Genomic DNA, 8786 nt, shown 5'->3' on the forward strand with positions numbered 1-8786 from the left:
GAGTTTCTAAGGTGTTGGAGTGTCCATGCCATATCTCAGCTCATGGAGAAGTCTAAAATGGTAGCCATAAACTATGATATACCTCCCTTCGCAGGAAATATACTTGATAATTTAGTAACTGACCTCATCCCAAGGGTAAGGTATGCTTGTTCTTCTAATGCCATTTTTGTCGTCTACAGGATGTTCATTGGGTTGGAAGAAGTTCTCCTTGGTAGATTGTCCAATTGGCTTTTCATCTTTGCCCCAAGGTAATCCAAGGGGAAGGCTGGTAACCCTACTGATAAATTTTGGGGTGATTTCCATGGAGAGACCCCTCAAAGTAATAGTGGCATGGGTCCTTGAGTGAGGGACTAAAGAAAGGGAAAATTCCTGAGCCACTTCTTCATCAAACCCTCAGAATTTTTCAAAGAATGGCATCAATTTGCTCTAGTGAAAATGGCTACTACTTCGGGATGTTCATGAATCCTTGCTGAATTTGTGGGCTCCTTCCCCATGAATCCCCCTGTCATTTTCTTAGGAAAATAGCCAGAAAATTCTTATGTAATTTCTCTCCTTCTATGGACTCAATTTCTCCTTAAATTTATATCGTTCTTTGCACATATTGATAATCAAGGTGGGTATGCACAGAACCTACCTCCTCAAGCCATAAGTCAAGCAAAAATCCCATGTTTTCTCCTTAAAAACTGCTTACTACCCCTCCTGTAGAACTGGCTATAGGTGCTCCTGTAAACCCTGTTACTGCTCCTGTAGAATGTCGATAGCAGAAGGATGGATGAAAATGAGAGAGAATGATGGTTTCAAGGCTATGAAGGTGGTATAGAGCTTGCTGTAACTAAGTGGATGAGGATGAAATGGAAGAAAAGGTGGTGGAGGAGTTTTGAGGAGGAGTACTTATGTCTACTTTGAGATATTTCTGGTGATGGGGTGAGTTGGAAAAAATGTACATTGCCAGATTTGGACCGTTGCTCCCCACTGCCCTGTCATCATGGCTCTTTCCTGCAATCACTTCCCATCATTGCATCGGAGTTTGCATAACCTCCACTACCTGTCCTTTAGATTTTTCTATGAGTTGACTAGGCACACATGTGGTGGCATCTCCGGATGAGCGTAGTTAATTAGATGAGGATGGCCAATTAACTAGCCACCTTTTCTCATTCAATGCTAACCATCTAATTCACTTATGCATACTTTTCAATTACATAGATGCAACAGAGGAGAGGGTTAGACACTTACTTGCAAATCAAATGTTCGTGCTATGGTGCATTTTGGTTCCTTTGCTGCTACATACTCATATTTCAGTTGTTGCATGCCTGTGTTCCCTTTGTTGCATGCATTCTACTGTCTGATGTGTGGCTTGTTTGCTTTGTGCAGGTACCCTCTCACTGGATATAACTTTAGATGTACTCTTCAATCCCCTGGTCGCACTTCTTTTGCTGTTATGGCTTGATTTTAAGGGGATCAGCTGCTACAAGAAATCCTACAGGAGCTGCTGTAGCTGCTTCTCGCTTTAAATTTTTTAGCTGATTTTTGTGTTGGGAGCTGTGAGGATCATACTAGAGAAGCTGATGGAGGTGGAGAGGTATTTGGTAAGCTGTAGATGAGATTTGGATCTGTTGTTCATTTTATTCTTTTTTTTTTTTTCTAAAAATTGGTTTCTGTGTTTTTTGACAGGAAGGAAAGAAATCGATGATGATGAGGTGGTGCAGGTGTGGGATGGATGGCCAGGAGGGTGGATAGCTGTAGGAAGGCCTACATGCTCATCATGAAACTTCCCAGCCCCTCAAACTAGTTTTTAAAATCCATTTCTGGCTCTCTATGATTTCTACAAGAGCCTTCTGTAGAACACATAGGGCCTCATGTAGGATACACAGTCTTCGGAAAAAACACAGTGAGGTGGAAGAAAGGTCATAAATGATGGAGAAGAATGTGGAGGAGATGAAGTAGGCTTTGTGGCATTTTCTCTTGCTCCTTGTGGTCCACCTGCAACCTGCAATGCACATTAAAAGTCAATTTTCTTTTCCCTTTTTCTGTTTTTTCTTCTTTTTTTTTTTTTTGAAAGACAACTAAGGGGCCTCAAGGAGGTTTTCACCCTAATTGCCTGCCCTGGGCACCTCCAAGGGAGGTTTTCACCCAAGGATCTTATTCTCTCTCTTTTTTGTTTTTGTCATCACTGGGCTGCCTCAAAAGAGGTTTCCAACCCATTGATGGGACTCAAGCGCCTCATGGAGGTTTTCACTTGAGTCATTATTATTATTTTTTTTGCTTCTTCAGTGAGTGGGTGGAGTGGAGGCTAAGACCTACTCCACTACCAACACTGTCTTATTCAGATCTTCAATGAACTCTCGCTTGGAGAGGGGCTTCTTGTAAATTTTCAACCTATGTCCATTGACAAGCATGGGTATGGCTTCCTCATCAATGGTTCTGATCAGAATTGAAAAATTGTCATTGCATTTTTCCATAATGTAGGGTCCCAGCCATCTTGTCCTCAGCTTGCCTTTGAAGTCTTTATACCTTGATTCATAGAGCACTGCCCAATCTCCCTCTTGGAATTGCTTCTTCTTGATATTTTTGTCATGCCATATTTTCCTTTGAAGATGAACTTCCTCCGTGTGGAAAAGGGCCTGCAATCTCTGTTCATCCAATACATTGAGCTGGAGTAGTCTTTCCCTCTATGTATGGTTGAGGTCTAGGTCCAGCTGAGCTACCATCCTTAGTGTATTGTTTTCAAATTCTATTGACAGCAAAGCCTTCTTCCCGTAGACTAGTTGATAGGGTGTGAACCCTGTGGTGGTCTTCCATGTTGTGTTGTAGGCCTTGGTGGCCTCAACTAGTCTATCCACCCAATCTTCTCTACTGTTGCTCACTACCTTGGTCAGAATTCCTTCCAAAGCTCTGTTAGTGACTTCCACCTACCCATTGGCTTGTGCATGGTAAGGGGTGGAAGTCCTGTGCTTGATTTTATGATGTGTGAGTAGATCTTCAATCAAATTGGAAGTCAACTGACTGCCTTGATCTATGACCAGTTCTCTTGGATACCTGAACTTATAGAATATGTTTTCTCTTAAAAACTTAGTTGTTTTTTCCTCTGTTGCTACCTTGACTATTTTTGTCTCTACCCATTTTGTCAGATAATCGGTGCACACAATGATGTCTTGCCTCTGTTTTGAAGGAGGGTTGATAGGACCCACAAATTCCATGGCCCACTTCTCAAATGGCTCAAAGGTCACTTGAGGTTGCATGGGCATCTCATCCTTTGGAGTAGTTTTCCCCATCCTTTGGCACCAATCACATTGGCTAGTATATCTCTTCACATCTTGATGAAGAGTGGGCCAATAGTAGCCTGCCTTCAATATTTTGAAGGCAGTCCTCTTTGGTACAAAATGACCTCCACAAGGCCCATCATGACAGGTCAGGAGAATATCAAAAACTTCCTCCTTCCTAACACATCTTCTCAAGATCTAATATGGGCCAAGTTTGAAGATATTTCCCCCAATCCAGGTGAAAGGGGCACTTTTTCTCATGATCTTGCTCTTCTCCTTTGAGGACAGGTGTGGTGGGAACTGTGTTGAAACCAAGTAATTTTCTATATCAGCAAACCATGGAGAGAGTACTATGATATCAAATAGGTGTTCATCTGGCATTTGATCATCCACCATTCCTTCTTCACCTGCAGGAAAATTTACTCTAGACAAAAATTTAGCAACAACATTTTCTTTACCGGGCTTATCAACAATGGTTAAATGAAATTGCTGCAGTAAAAGAAACCATCTAATAATGTGAGCATTTACATCTGGTTTATTCATTATATACCTAATTGTAGCATGATCAATGTGTACAAAGGTTTGATAGCTTGTGATGTAATGTATGAATTTATTTAGGGAATGCACTACAACTAGGAGTTCCTTCTCATTTACTATGTAGTTTAACTCTACCTTTGACAAATTTTTACTTATAAAGTATATGGCATAAGGTAACTTTCCATCAATTTGTCCCAAGGCGGCCCTTATTTCTTTTTTTGAGGCATCTATGTGAATGTGGAAAGGTAGAGCCCAGTTTGGGCCTCTCAAAATTGGGGCAGTCACAAGTTTGCTTTTCAAGGTATCTAGGGCTTCTTGACAGTTTTCAGTCCATATGAACTTGACATCTTTTCCCAAAAGACCAAACAACGGAGAGGCTAACTTACTGAAATCTTTAATGAATATTTTGTAATATCCAACTAAGCCATGGAATCTTCGGACATCTCTCACCTTTTGAGGAGGTGGTACCCTTTGGATGATGGTAACTTTGTTGGGGTCCACCTGATATCCTTGTTGAGATATTGCATGACCTAGCATGGTCCCTTCAGTCATAAAAAATTCACATTTTTCTAGACTGAGGGATAGGTTCATTTCAATACACTTGTCCAAAACTTTTCTTAGGTTAGACAAAGCTTCTTGAAAGTTAAAACCATAAGGAGTAAAATCATCCATATATATTTCCACTGCATCATGAACCAATTTAGAGAATATACTCATTACTACTCTCTCGAACATGGATAGAGCGTTGCAAAAACCAAAAGGAAGGACCCAATATGCAAAGGTACCCCAAGGACAAGTGAAAGTGGTCTTATATTGGTTTTCTGGGCTAATTTGAATCTGATTGTACCCGCTAAACCCATCTAGGAAGGAGAAAAACTTTTTCCCCGCCAGTCCATCTACACTTGATCTATGAAAGGCAAAGTAAAATGGTCCTTTTTAGTGGCCTTGTTTAGTTCCCGATTATCGACACAGATTCTCCACTTACCATTTTTCTTTGGCACTAGCACCAAAGGAGAGACCCATTCACTGTCAGAGATGGGTTAGATGAATCTTGCATCAAGTAATTTTTGCAATTCTTCCTTAACAATGTCTTTAAGGGTTGGATTCATCCTCCTTTGAGGCTACCTGACTAGTTTGCAATCTTCCTTAATGTATATATGATGAGTACATACTGAAGGGTGCACTCCCTTCATCTCCTTATAACTCCAAGTGAAGGCATATAAATGCTTTCTCAATATGCTGCACAACTCCTTCTCCTGGGAAGTGGATAGGGATGGATTGATTTTCAAGGTTCTTTCTAGACCAAACTCTATATTCTTAACATGGAGAGAGGTCGGGTCGGCCACACAGAGATTCGTTAAGGGATTGTCTTGGGTTTCTTTCTCTAGATCTTCTAATGGCAAAATACTGGGGGTTGGATTCTGAATTAAATTTTCAATGATATCATCCTCATTTTGTGGTTTCCCCCCCATGACAGTTTCTACTGCACATAGTGGTGCATAATAGAATTCATCCTCATCCTCCTCTTCCAACCAAAGAGGTAGATCATGTTATAGCAAGGGTTGGGCATGAGAGTATAGGATTAGCTGCTTAGACATATGCCCGTTCTTGATGGTCATGTTCCCAGCTCGACATCTGATGTAAGCATTGGCAGTCGCCAACCAGGGTCTTCCCAGGATGAGAGGATACCCAGTGAGCTTTGCCTTTGGCTAGAGAACTAAGAAATCAGCAGGGTACTCCCAAGAATAAATGGAGACCATCACATCCTCCCCAATCCCTTCAGGGGTCACGATGGAGTGGTTTGCTAGGTGCAGTACTGTCGTGGTCTTCCTCGAGGAGCCCTGGAGGTTGAGTTTGAGCATGGTGTCCTTTGTCATCACATTAATGGCAGCTCCTAGATCAATCAAGGTATGTGGGATCATGGTGCCATTGATGTGGACATCAACTACTGGGCTTCCAGGGTCTAGATATTTCGGATAGATTACCTGCCCCAACATCAGGTCAGAAAATTGTCCTATGACATTGATGGTTGGGGCATCTCTCTTGTGCCTTCCTGGATGCCTAAAGCACTTCTCTTTGATCAACCTATTGTAGATAGGCACATCTTTTATGGCTTGGAGAAGTGGTATCTTTACACATAACTATTTCAATTCTCCCAGAAGTTTAGTTTCTTCTGGGGTGGGTTGTGTTGTCCCGGATAGTCTCTCAGGAAAGGGTGGAATTGTTGTCGGTTCACTTTCCTCTTTATCTTCCTAAACCTCTTGAGGGGGAGGCTGGATATCTGGGAGAACCTTCCCAGATCATAGGTTAATCTCCTAAATCTCCACAACATAAGTTGGGCATGATGGTTACCCACTATATACTTGTTGGGCCTGTTTGTTGTTCGGATTCTTTTTCAGCTGGGCAGGCATTTGGGGTTGCCTTGTTGGAGCAGGAGGCAATGGTTGTGGTTGATTAGGTGGTGGAGGCAAAAGAATGGGAGGAGAGTTGTACTAGGGCCTCCACCCCTCATGAGATGCATTCCACTGAGGTTGTCGCTGAGCATAGGATTGAAATGCATGAGCAGCTGGTTGGGCATGATATTGAGATGGATAGGACCAAGGAGGAGGTGTGGTCTAGGAAGGATGAGCAGGAGGGCCCTATGAAGGTATGGAAGTGGCTTGGTTGGGGTTGTAGTATGCTTGAGACGTCCCTTGCATCCCCTGCTGGTATGGTCTAGGTCCATGCGGTCTCCTTTGGTTCATGAAATAGAGTGGTTCAGTGGCTCCTTTGGCCCCCTGGTATACAGCTTTAAGCTCGGGCAAGGAATGGCACTTCTGTAGAATGATCTTCTTCATAGACTGAACAAACCTCTATAGAGTTTAATGGACATTCATTCCTAGGATGCCTCCTAGTGCACCTAGGACAAAAAAAGGCCAAAGCCCTCTTTGCTTCCTCTTATTTCCTTTTGATATGCAAGGTATCCATTTGCACGGCAAGAGTCTGTAGCATCTCACTCTTGAAGTCTTCCAGCATGTTTGCAAGTTCACCTTTGAGGGATGAAGTGGATGAGGAGGTATTGGCTTTGCATTGACTCCCCCTACCTCTCTTTCTGGCTGCCCTAGAATGGTTTCTAAAAATAGTCTTTATATCTTCATAAGGTAGTTGGTAGATGTCTCCCCCATCTAGTAGATGGAGGGTGTCTAGAAGGTCTTCTGGAATTCCCCTAAGCAGGACCAACTTTAGAGATTAGGTGTCAAGTTTTCACCTGGCCCTTTTATAACTGAGCTGGAACCTCTCTTCATAATCTTCCAAAGGTTCATCACTTCCAATGGTCATTCGGAAGATTTCTTCCTTGGTGTCTTTTGACCTACAGTAGTATCGATATTTGTTATTAAAGGCCTACTGCATCTGAGCCCAAGTTGTGATGCTATTTCTAGGTAACCCCATGAACCAGCGCAATGCTGCATCCTTGACAGTAGAAGGAAATAGTTCCAACTTTTTCTCATCTTCTGCATAGTCATAGGTTCGACAGATAACAACAAACTCAAACAAAAAGGTGTCAAGATCTTCTGTAGTCAATCCATGGAAGTGAGGTAGGGCCGAGGGACTTATATTCTTCATTTTGGTGTCTCCATTGGTTCCCTAGATGGGAAAGGTACCCTCTACTCTTTCTCCATTCCCCTAGAATTTCTGTTTTTAGCCATTGTCTCAGGAGGGATGTTTTTATCTTCTTCTTCCCCTATAGGTTCTTCAAATATCTCTGGTTGTTCACCTAAATGTTCTTCATGATCACTGCCACCAAAGAAGAGAGAAGGTTGTCTATTTGATGTCGTGGGGTTGTTCGGTAAGAATTTTCCTGAATTATCTCTATTCCTACGAGGCATGAAAATAAATATTTTAGTTGATTTTTGCTTTTTTTTGCTTGTAGCTGCAAAAATGAAATTGGTTAAACAAACAAATTGCAACTAACTGAAATGAACTTGCTGAAATGAAATTGCAAAACTGAAAGGGAAAGCAAATGAGATGTAGAAAGGAAAGCAGAGAAATGACTAATCTACTTTTGCTGAAATGGAAATTGCAGAATTGAAAGGAAAAACTACTCTACTTTTGTTGAAATAAACTACTTAGCAGAATGTTGTAGTAGAAGATAGAAGAAAAGAAGTAATCACAAAATACTCTGACGCTTCCCTGGACACGGTGCCAAAAAGTGGTGAAAACCAGTATTACAGCAATAATGTTGCAACTCCTGGGTGTCCTACTTTACTTTTATCAACCTGGTAGTTCGTAACAAACTTGGAAGCGTCGGTGTTATATGCACAAGTACTAGTTCTTACTGCAGGCTATCACTTGGTCAGCTGGCGCAAGATCACTAGGAGCTCAAGCCAACTTCTATGGATTTTAGAAGAAGCTTTATATGTGATGGAAGAAAGAAAATCTTACTCTACAGAGGCTACTCTACTTGCAGAAAGGTAAATAAGACTGAAATGTAAAGTAAACCTAGCAAACCCTACTTAACTGACTAATCCTACTTTTGCAGAAAGAGAGATGAAAAATCATAAAATGAATGCCATTACACACTTAGGAAGTAAACAACATCTACTCAAGCTATTTCTAGAAGGAAATGAGAAAAAAAACATCTTTTTGGATTTTTATGTATTTTTAGGTGAAATTGTCATGCATGTAATTTATTTGTTTGTGAATGTGGTAGCGATTAGGTGGCGATGGAGGGAAAATTTGGAGTTTGCATAGCTGTAGGAAGGTGTGGGTGGGTCCTAGGAGGTCCCAGGTGGCCTTCTGGAGGCTTTTCCTGCAACCGGACTTCAAAAACACACCTACAGGAAAATCTACAGGAGGCTGTAAGGGATCTACAGGAGGTCTACGGGAGGTCTACAGGAGGCTGCCGAGAGCAGTTTTGGAGGTTTTGAAGGTGGGAAAGCAGGTGGAAAGGGTAGATGAAGGCTAGGGTGATGCGTTAAGGTCTCTAGGGCTAATCAAGATGGATCAGGA

This window comes from Pinus tabuliformis, chromosome 7 (genome assembly GCF_031772625.1).
Source record: "Pinus tabuliformis cultivar Carrire ecotype Pingquan chromosome 7, CPIR1, whole genome shotgun sequence".
NCBI lineage: Eukaryota > Viridiplantae > Streptophyta > Pinopsida > Pinales > Pinaceae > Pinus > Pinus tabuliformis.